We start from the raw sequence: 11,593 nt of genomic DNA on the forward strand, positions 1-11,593 counted from the left end.
AGAAAACCCTGTACGAAGTGGCAGGGCTGGTTTCTTGGTGAACTTATCTCAGGAGTCATATGCAGACTAGCGGAAGGCCTCCCCATGAACTCAACACAGACAGTGACTGTGAGAGTGGACCCCCATAATCGGTGACGTTAGCTCAAGAGCTGTAGAGTTAGCTCAGAGGCTGTCCTTCCCACAGGTATTGAACTGGGCTCTGTGTACTGGACTGGGCTTCCCTGTGACGGAAAATTCATTCTCTGCAGATACAACTCAGAAGCTGAGAATTTTTAAAAACCCGATTTATTAAGATTATGACTGACCGCTGACTGGCATTTGTTCTGACATTGGCTGCCTACCAGCCCTTTGTCTCCTCACACTCTGGTTCTTATGCCTCCTCCTAGATCCCTCCCTCATCTCACCCCCCACCTCTGTTCCCTCATACCTCCCTTGACACTTCTTTCCCCAGATGGCCTCCCACCAGCCATTGTTTTCTTGAGCCTGCTCTCTCTCCCCCCCACCTTATCCCCCAGTCAGACTCCCCCACATCCATTCTCTTCAGACAGAAGCCTCTCAGCCGGACCCAATCAGGCTTAATCGCTGGGTCTAAAAGGGAGTTCAACCAAGGCCAAGTTGGCAAATCACTTTTGAGTTCCCTCCCTTACAGGGAGCTGCTTCTCTGCTTCAGTAAAGATTTGCCAGCTTTTCGTCCCTTGCTAGTCATTCTTTACAATGTTAAGACAACGAGTCTGGGATCCCCTGGCTCAGAGTGACGTGTTTCTGGGACCTTAATTCCTTGAGTTAAGCCTACCTGGAACCATGAAATCGCTTCTGTGTCATTCAAAGGCCCCAGTGAGACCTGTGCTCGTGTTTGACTCAAGTCAGACATTCTCAGGATCGCCTGTGACACTGCTGGTTGCAGTCTGGAGTGGCAGGATGGGCTCAGCTCCACGATCTGCTCTGCTGTACAGTTGCTGCTGCAGCTGCGTTTCCGTACTACCCTGTCGTGAGCTGATAGTTCCCATAGTTTATCTGACACATCCTTCTAAAGACAAGAGTGGGACACCCAGCATAATAAAGAAACAGGCCGAGAATAATAAACAGGTGCTCGAAAGTCTTTGAATCCACTTCTCAGGTCGAGGCTGGTGAAACCATTTGTTTCTCCATTTCCTAGTCCTCCATTCCCAATACACTCTTTGCCAGGGTCATCTCTAAAGTGTTTTCACAGGATCTAAATGATTACTTTTTTTGTAAAACGTGAGAGTATTGTTTGTCATGCTCACTGTCAAACAATCAATCTGATGACACAGGAGTGATAGGAGATAAAACTGATAACACAACCTATATCCTAGCAGTGGGGCAGGTGGGGTGGGGGGGTAGAGCACTCACCCCTTCACCCATATTCTTGCAGTAGAAACCAAAGCGAGAATGTCCCTTTGGAAGCAGCAGTATCTCTTGTGATCTGTGGTGTTTTAGTGTCGTTGTTTTTTGCTGTGACAAAAATATCCTCATATAAAGCAACTTAAGGGAAGCCTCCTGCTAGCACCAACAAATGAACTCCAAAAATGGTGACCCAGCTGCTGCCCACATCTGCAAAGGAGCTGGAGCGCTTCCCGATCCCTGTGGACAACAGGCTACAGCAGGAGCCAATCAGACAATCTTTTTGAACGAACGGGGACCATCCATGAAGAAGCTGACATAATAAATGAAGATCTGAGGAATAATCTGTCCCTAGAGCCCTGCAGTGGCTACCCTTACCATATATCCACAGGCAAGTGCCTCACACCTCCAACAACTCCAGTGAGGACACCCAGGGCAACATCTGCCTGTCATCCTCAGAAATAGGCTGTCTGGCCTGCAACAAACCTACTCAAAACACACCTCCAGTTAAAAACTCTGGTCCAAGCTCTCCAGCTTCTCGTATGTGTCATTGTTTTATTTTTTGCTTAGATGTTCAATGATGGGGGAAGTCCTTCTGTATATATGTTTCTCTTATTGGTTATGAATATAACATTGATTGGCTGATTGGCCAGGCAGGAAGTGATGTAGCTGGGCAGAATCAGAATATAAGCAGGGACAAACAGGAATTGGTGTTCTTCTCTTCTCTTCTCTTCTCTTCTCTTCTCTTCTCTTCTCTTCTCTTCTCTTCTCTGCAGAGACTCTGAACAGACGCGATGTAGATCCCAACAGAGTAAGAGGCCTGGAGCTTTTCTCCAGTAAGATAAGACCACATGGAAATGCGTGGATTATTAGAAAATGGGTGACTAATTAAGACTGAGCTAGCCAATAAGAAACCTTAAGTAAAGACCAACAGTTCCATAATTAATATGGTGTCTGTGTATTTATTTGGGATTGAGGCTAGAAAGCTCACGTTACAGTTTAGTCATTCCCTTGATTTATATATTTGACTCTGTATCATGAACTGTGTTTTTTAAATTATCAAAATGCATTTATTTACCATATACTGTTAAGGGCTTAATTAACAGGAGTGAGTATTGAGTGTTGATCTTGGAGCACTATACATAACTGCCATCCAAGAGTGAACATTGAATTCTAGGAAATGTCTTTTCTTTATTTACTGAGGTGATCCTATTATTCTTTCTTTTGTATTTCTGCATGAATTAGGCTTTCTTTTTAACATTAGAAACATTAAATCTGGCTGGACACGGTGATGCACACCTTTAATCCCAGTACTCAGGAGGCAGAAGCAGGCAGATCTATGAGTTCAAGGCCAGCCTGGTCTACAAAGTGAGTTCCAGGATGTCCAGGGATATGTTACACATAGAAAGCCTGTCTCACTGAGATCAACAATTAATAAATGGGACCTCCTGAAACTGAGAAACTTCTGTAAGGCAAAGGACACAGTCAAAAAGACAAAAAGGCAGCCCACAGAATGGGAAAATATATTCATTAAACCCACATCTGACAGAGGGATGATCTCCAAAATTTACAAAGAACTCAAGAAGCAAGTCTCTAAAACACCAAAGGATACAATTAAAAAGTGGGGTGCAGATCTAAATAGAGAATTCTCAATAAAGAAGAGACACTTAAGAAAGTGCTCAACATCCTCAGCCATTAGGGAAATGCAAATCAAAACAACTCTGAGATACCATCTCACTCTTGTAAGAATGGCTAAAATCAAAAGCACCAACAACAGTTTATGCTGAAGAGGATGTGGAGAAAGGGGAACACTCCTCTACTGCTGGTGGGAGTGCCAACTCCTACTTTGGAAATCAGTATGGAGATCCTTTAGGAAAATGAGAATCAGTCTACCACAAGCTCCAGCAATTACACTCTTAGGCATATACTGAAAAGATGCACATTCATACAACAAGGACATCTCTTCCACTATGTTCAAAGCAGCATTATTTGTAATAGTCAGAACCTGGAAGCAAGCTAGATGTCCCTCAACTGAAGAGTGGATAGAGAAAATGGGGTACATTTACACAATGGAGTACTACTCAGCAGAAAAAACAGTGGAATCTTGAAATTTGCAGGCAAATGAATGACACTAGAAGAAATCATTCTGAGTGAGGTAACATAGTCACAAAATGGCAAGCATGATATGTAATCACTCATATATGGATTTTACACATGAAGCAGGGGAGTGCCAGCTTACAATCCCACCGCCAGAGAGTCTGTGAATTAGAGAGTACCCTAAGAGAGAAATGCATGGTACCCCAGAGAAGGGGAAGGGGACAGGATCTCCTGAGTGGAATGTGAATATGGGGGAGGGGACAAGGATCTGGTGTAAAGTGAGGGGGAGAAGAGGAGGGGAGAGGAGGACATGGGGGAGCAGGAAAGTTGAGTCGGGGGAAGAATAGAGAGGAGCAGGATGAGAGATGCCATAATTGAGGGGGTCATTATAGGTTTGAGGAGAGATCTGGCACTGGTGAGATTTCCAGAGATCTACAAGGATGACACCAACTGGCAATCTAAGCAATAGTGGAGAGGCTACCTTAAATGCCCTTCCCCGATAACGAGACTGATGTCTACCTTGTATGCCATCCTAGAGTCTCCATCCAGTGGCTGATGGAAGCAGAGACAGACATCCACAGCTAAACACTGAATTGAACTCCTGGAAATCAGTTGCAGTGAGGGAGAAGTGATGAGCAAAGGGGTCAGGACTGGGCTGGTGAAATCTGATAATTTTTTACTAACCCCCCCCAACAATTTAGAGGAGTTCTGTGGTTTGTGTAGGAATGGTCTCTCAATGGTCATACTGGTTCGTAGAATATTTGAAGGACTAGGAGGTGTGGCTTTGTTAGAGGAGGTGTGTCACTAGAGGTGGGCTTTGGGGTTTCAAAAGCCCACATGATTCTCAGTTATCTCTCTGCGTCTTGTGCTTGTGAATCAGATGTGAGCTCTCACCTACTGTACTAACATCATGCCTGCCTGACTGCGTCCATGCTCCCTGTCATGATGGTCATGAACTCTAACCCTCTGGAACTGCGAGGCCCCAATTAAATATTTATTTTATAAGTGGCCTGGTCATGGTGTTTCATCAAGGCCATAAAGAAGCAACGAAGACAAGGATAAAGGCTTTATGATGACTTACCGTTTTGGAAGGACAGAATGTGTCACAGCAAGAGAAGCACCAGGCCAGCTGGCCATACTGCATCAGCAGTCTGGGGACAGGGAGAGGATGAAGTCATGGATGTTTCCTTGTGATCACTGTCTTCTTTATGCTTATACAGTTCAGTACCCAAACAGAGAGTAGTGCCGCTTGCAATGGGTGTGTCTTCACCCCTCAATTAACACAATCGAGACAGTCCTCTACAGACATACCCACAAGGCAACCCTATCCAGATAATCCTCACTGAAACTATCTCCCCAGGCAGATTCTAGATCTTCTCGTGTTGACAGAAAAATAGCCATCATGAATGAGAAGTGCACAGCGTCAGTCCTACTGCACGGCAAAGGGTGGAGGCTGTTGGGAGGCTGCATGCCAATGATGCTCTGCAATGTAAGTAATGTGTTTGCAGCTGGAATTTGAGTCCAGAGCATCATGTCATCACCCTCCCCCCCTTTTTTTTACTCAAAAGAACAAATGATTCACAAATCGTAGTTACTGAATCTGAGCAATTGACACCCTTCCTCCCCAAAATGAATGAAACGAGCCTGTTACTCCAAAGGAAATGAGTGATAATAGTTCTTGCCAATGACAAAATTTAGTATCTTGTGTATAAATTCAAACTTTTGGAATACTTTCATTCACCACTGTGAATTTAACAACATTCCAAAATTGAACGATTTTTTTTCTCATGAGACTGGTGGTATTATAACTATCATTCTTTAAAAAAATAGTATATAATGATATAACAATGGTGATCTGTAAGAAGGATATACTTGGCTTGGCCTTTGACTGCCCTCTGACCTAGAGATCCTAACTCCCTGAGGACCTCCTGGGAAATGGGAATGCCTTTTGTTCTACTTAGACAACTCTAGACAGGCTCCAGGGTAGCTGGTTTCCAGAACAACTGCCTTGATTAGAAGACAGGGAGGACTGTGAGCTCTGTCTTTTGGGAAGCTGAGAGGGGCTGAAGCCTCCATTTTAGAATCTCCATGGAAGCCTCTAAGCATCTGGCTTCAGAGTTTCCAGGCTTCAGAGCACTTCTAAGGGCTGGAGAATGAATTGCTTGGAGAAGGCATGGGAGCTTGGTGTCCCTCCATGCAAGCTTGCTCCTTGCAGCACCTCTACTTGGTGGTTGCTGGGTTAGAATGAACCCATTATAGTTAGTAAACCATTTTCCTGAGATCTATGAGCTGTGCCAGCAAGTCGTCAAACATGGGGTTGTGGTAGTATGGTTTGAATGGGAAGTGCTTAGGGTGGTCTCACTGGTGGTGCTGTTTTGAGAGGTAGTGGAAACTTGGGGAGGTGTGGCCTTGCTGGAGGAAGTGGGTTGCTGATATAAAAGTAAAGGCAGTTTTGTGAGACCAAAAGTTTAACCTGAGTTGTCGAATCTTAGCCCCAGATAGTTAGTTCATGGTTACATTGAATTGGAAAGATGCCCATCATCTCAGGAATCAGAGAATTAGTTGTGTTAGGAAAACACCCCTACACTGATGACTTTGTGTCACAGAGTACAAATATATTCACTGGTAGACTTTTGGTTTCTGTGTTGCACTGACATCTAAGAAGCTGGACCTGTTGAGTGTGAATGTTAAGGAAAATCAGCCCAAATTACCTAGAAATAACAAAATATTTCCCTTTTTGTTGTTCTTGTCTATGTGAAGAATTTTCTTCATATTCTTGGACTAAAATAACTTGTTATAGCAGACAACATGCAGAGAGAAGTATATAAATCCATCTGTTTCTGTAATGTTAACCATTAAAGAGATTTGTAAAATTGTAAACAGTGAGACTACAGCTATTTTTCTTTAAATGAGTTATTTGTGATAATGGGCATAATGGGAATATTCATTTTAAGTGATTTAATAGTTGTTTTAATGTAGAAGCTTTAACTCCTAATACTCTTCAGCATATGTGGATGAAATTGAGATCATCAAGAGCTTTGGGGTGTCCTTGAGCATTTTCAAGAGTATAAATGGGTCTTTGGATCATAATATTTGGGAACTATTATTCTGTAATAAACTCAAATTCTTTATTGTAAAAGAAAAAAGGTCTGTATTGGATTCTTTTTTATTTAATTTTTTTTCATTTGACGTATCAACCCCAGTTCACCTTCCCTCCCATTCTTCTAACTCTCCTTCTGTTGGTCCGTATATTTTGGGAATCTATTCCATCCTGCCACAAGTTCAGGAGGGCCCAAAATTTCTATTGTCTTTTAGATGCTAGCTAATAGCTGCTAGATGTCCTGGCCTCCCACCCTGAAGGCTAGTGAGACTTGCTTGTGTGGGGTGCCTGAAGGCTTGAGTATGTGCTGCAAAGGAGTGCCTTTAGGATTAAGGGAAACAATTACTATCAGCCCCTTATACATGATAATAGATGTCTTCTGCCATTGCCCCCACCTTTGGATGGTTACTTAAGATGATACATCAATAAACAGGGCGCCTTCAATACTGACTGACCCTGCCCGCCTGTTATGATGAGATGTCTCTGTCTCTTTTTTAATGTTGGGTAGCTAGCTCTCCCTCCTCCACACTTAGGGTCAGACCCGGGGTTGTCTGGCTGGTTCCGATCTCAGCCCTGAAGACATCAGTCCGTGATACCCTTCCACTCCTACCCACCCCCATCAACTCCTCAGAGGGGGTAAGGTCTTCCTGGGGGAGTTAACCAAGTCTGGCATACCAAGTTGAGGTAGGACCAAGCCCCACTCCCTTTGTATCAAGGTTGAGCAAAGTGTTCCACCATGGGGGAAGGGCTCCAAAAAGCTAGTGTGGTGATATCTTGGCTGTACTCTAACAAATAAAGCTTGCCTAAAGATCAGAGGGAGGAGCTAGCCTCCAGCTAACCATAGAGATCTGGAGATCTATACAGACAGACAGGAAGTGATATGGCTGGGTGGAGAGAGGAATGTAAGGTGGGAGGGGGCAGGAACTCGGTCTCTTTACAGTCTGAGGATTTCACAGGGGTAAGAGCTCTAGTGGCTTGTTGCTCAGCTTCTCGGATCTTTAAGCTTTCACCCGCTAATACCAGTCCCTGGGTTTTATTTAGACCAATTAGAATTCTTGCTACAAGCCAGTTCATGCACCCAGGATAGGTCCTGGTCCCACTGCCAGTTCCCCCCAACAGATCAAGCCATATATGACTGTCACCTACATTCAAAGGGCCTAATTCAGTCCCATGCAGGTTCCCTAGCTGTCAGTCCATAGTCTGTGAGTGGATTCTTTAATCACGTTTGCAAGTTCCAAGTTGGAGGTACCTGGATTGGGGTGGTACTAGGGAATTTGCCTGGTGATTTTGACTGCATAAGTTATGTACAAGATCATGACAGCTAAACTATCAGCATGGAGAGGGAGGGGCTATTGGCAGCTGATAGCTGCTGGTGGAGGGACAATCATTTCTCATTGGGGGCGTGGCCACTGGTGGGTTGCCCCTGCTCCAGTGGATGGCCCCACATGTGGGTAGCACTAATCAGACTTAGTGGTTTACTTTTTTTAAAGGCATAGAGTTGGGAAGGGAACATGGTGATAGAGATTTGGGGGAAGCTGGAAGAGAGAATGGGGATAGATATAATCATATTTCATCTGTACACATACATATGAGATTATCAAAGAATAAATTTGAAAAACAGGAAATAGCTGACAATTAGCAATTTTTTTTGACATTGGGGAATGGCAGTGCCATGACTCATTGTACTATTTTAAAATTTTGTCTTAGTTATTCTTCCACACTTTCATAATTATGCACATAATGCTCTTTGAGCAAAGTCCCTTCCTGTTCTCCTTCATTACCTCCTTCCATCTCTCATCAAGTCCTTCCTTCTTCTCAAGTCCCCCTCCCTCCTACTTTCTGGTCCTTGTGTGTGTGTGTGTGTGTGTGTGTGTGTGTGTGTGTGTGTGTGTGTGCTCACTTTATCTAGAACATGTGAACAAACCCAAAGCAAAACACACACACACACACACACATATACACACCACGTCAGTGGATTAGAGTCAGGAAATTTGGGATCTATGCCATTGAACTCTAAGAACTTGCTGAAATTTTGTCTTCTAGACATGGCCTGGATGAGCTCACATAGCACTGCACTGCATGAGCAGTGCTGGGAGTTCTTTACTTAAGACAGGGCGAGGTACCAGTGTCCATTACAACCCCCTTTTCTCCAGATCGAGCATTAACTGCCTTTAATATACAGACCTTTGAGGAAATACTTGAGACCTAACCTGGAATGCCAGCTGAGTGTTAAATACCCCACTAACTTTACCTAGCTCTCGAAGAGTCAAAAGAGAATTTCACAAGTGAAATTGGAAGACACTTTCAAGAGAATGAAAATGAAAGCACAACAGGCCAAAACCAGAATGCACTGAAGTAGTGTTCCAGTCCTATAGTGCAGCTGAATTTATTCACTAGTTCTAATATTTTTTTCATGAAGATCTTGGCATTTCCTACATGAAGTATTATGTCCTCTGAAAATAGAGAGTTTCATTTCTGTCTTCACTTCGAACGACTTCTATTTCTTTTCCTTGCCTACACATCCTCGCTGGCACCCCAGGAAAATGACAACAAAAGCTGATGAAAATGAATAAAATATTTTTATATATAGACACATGACAAGGAACTAACTATGTGATAGCTTTCTGGGGTTAATGAAAGAAGCATGTGACAAAATCGGCATTAAGGAAAGAATGATTTATTTTGGCCAATGTTTTCAGAGGGTTCCGTCCATGGTCACATGGTGCTTTGTTTCTGGGCCTGTGATCAGGTAAAACATTATGACATGGTTGAGTAAATCTCAGTTTATGGGTGGGTTAAGAGAGGATGGGGAGGAAGGAGGAAAGAGAAATGTGTGAAGGAGAATGAGAGGGAGGAGTTAGAAAGGAGGAAGAACAAGGGGAAATTACCAAATCCAGTAGATTCTGTGTGACAAGTTCCACAGACCGAGCCGATAACTTCAGAAGAAGGAGGTCTCCTGGAAACGGGTGTGGAACTCTCGGTTGGAGAAAAATATTGAGCCGTAGTTCTCATGGCAATCTCTGTTCTTCTATTCTTTTCTGATATTAATGAAATGTTCCTGAAAGCCTATGCTGACATTTTAAACAAAAGAAATAAATGAGAAAACTGTCCCCTGAGACATGGTCACTGACCATGACCTCGTCTCCAGAAAAACCAGTGCTTTTTGAATCACATCATTCATATAAGTAAATAGTAATAGTATTAATAAAAAAATTTTCCCAACAATAGAATTTCATATGGCTGTACATATGTGATCAAGAGTGGTTTTAATGTTTAGTAAAGAAAGCTTTTTGATAAGAAAAAAGTTTAAACTTCTCTATTTTGAAGACTCACAAGAATTAGGCAACAGAGTCAAACAATTGTGACTAGGTAGCAGATGTCAAACAATAACTAACCATAAAAATTTACTAACCTGAGCCGGGCGGTGGTGGCGGTGGCGCACGTCTTTAATCCCAGCACTCGGGAGGCAGAGGCAGGCGGATCTCTGTGAGTTCGAGGCCAGGCTGGACCGATAGCCTCCAAAACAATACAGAGAAACCCTGTCTCGTAAAAACCAAAAAAAAAAAAATTACTAACCTGACCTTAGGAATAGGTGGTTAGCTACGGTTAGCCTTGAATGATTTTTTTGATTTATCATTTCATTAGCCTTGGAAAAGTTGTGTTACTATGCTTAGTAATGATAATGTCATTTGTCTGCTTCACTGAACGCAAACTCTGGATAAAAAGTCTTGCTAAAATGCTGCAAAATACACTAGATGCCTCTGTGTTTGTTTCTGTTTGTCACCGCCGAATCCTTACCCACCTAGTCTTCGAGAACCCTCATCCAGGGACCCCCATACGCTGCTGGGGTGGTCAATGGCAGGGAAGAATGATACAGGGAGGTGGGAGTTGGAGAAAGGACCAAAATAAAGTGTCTCCTCAAGGCCACTGAACCTGCTTCTTATGACAGCACCTCCCCTTCTAATACCTGTGGAACTAAGCTCTTATCACATGGCCTTTGGGGGACATTTGCGACCCAAACCATGACAGACTAATACCTAAATTATCTGCAGATTTCTTAAATTTAATAATAAAAATGCAAATAGCCTTATTTAAATGTGGGCAAACGTTCTGCATAGACATTTGCTCAGCTGTGTAAATACCCGATAACCATGAAAAGATGCTCATCATCATTATTAGCAGGGAAATGAAAATCAAAATCTTAATGAGCTATCATCTCACATCCACTAAAATGACTATAAAAACCATAGAAGCAGCTATTAGCGAATTGTGCGGAAAAACTTTTATGTATTACTGGTGAGAATGTATAATGGTAGTTGTTTTAGAAATCTAATTGTATTTTCACGACACCAAAAACAGAGTTTCCAATAATCCAGCAAATCAGTACTTAGTGTATACTCAAAATACTCAAGGGAAATAAAAACAAGTCTGTGCATGAATGCTCACATAATTACATCCAGTACTCAAGGAAACAATCCAAATGTCCACCAACCAATAAATACATTTTAAAAAGCAGTATACACATACAGTAGAATATCTTTTGGCATCCAAAAGGAATGAAGTACTGATGCATACGATAACGAATAAAAACCTTAAATATTGTGCTAATTGGAAAGCACAGCCACAAAGGTTCACATATTTTATGTGTCTGCATGAAATGACAAAAGGAAGAAAATCTGTAGCGACAGGAAATATGAGCTTCCACAAGAGTCAGAAAATGAGAACAGCTACCAATGACACGACAATCAAAGCTAAATTATTGTGCTTTATTACTTGGTTAGGACTAGATTTATTTGCAAAATTCCCCCTTAGGAAATTGTTCTCAATTTTTTTCCTTTGCCCAGAAACATTCTAAAATTACAACAAACAAAATCCTGTTAAGTGACTGAGATCTTTACTAGAGGCGAATGCTTCAGAAAAGCACGAGCGTACAGAAAGCATCAGTACCCAGACATCCTCACAGTGATCTATCATTACTTTCTCAGAGGCGGCAACACCTGGTGAATCTTAAATACTACCAAAGTATGGGCCAAG

The sequence above is a fragment of the Mesocricetus auratus genome, unplaced genomic scaffold (assembly GCF_017639785.1).
Source record: "Mesocricetus auratus isolate SY011 unplaced genomic scaffold, BCM_Maur_2.0 Super-Scaffold_100021, whole genome shotgun sequence".
NCBI classification, from domain to species: domain Eukaryota; kingdom Metazoa; phylum Chordata; class Mammalia; order Rodentia; family Cricetidae; genus Mesocricetus; species Mesocricetus auratus.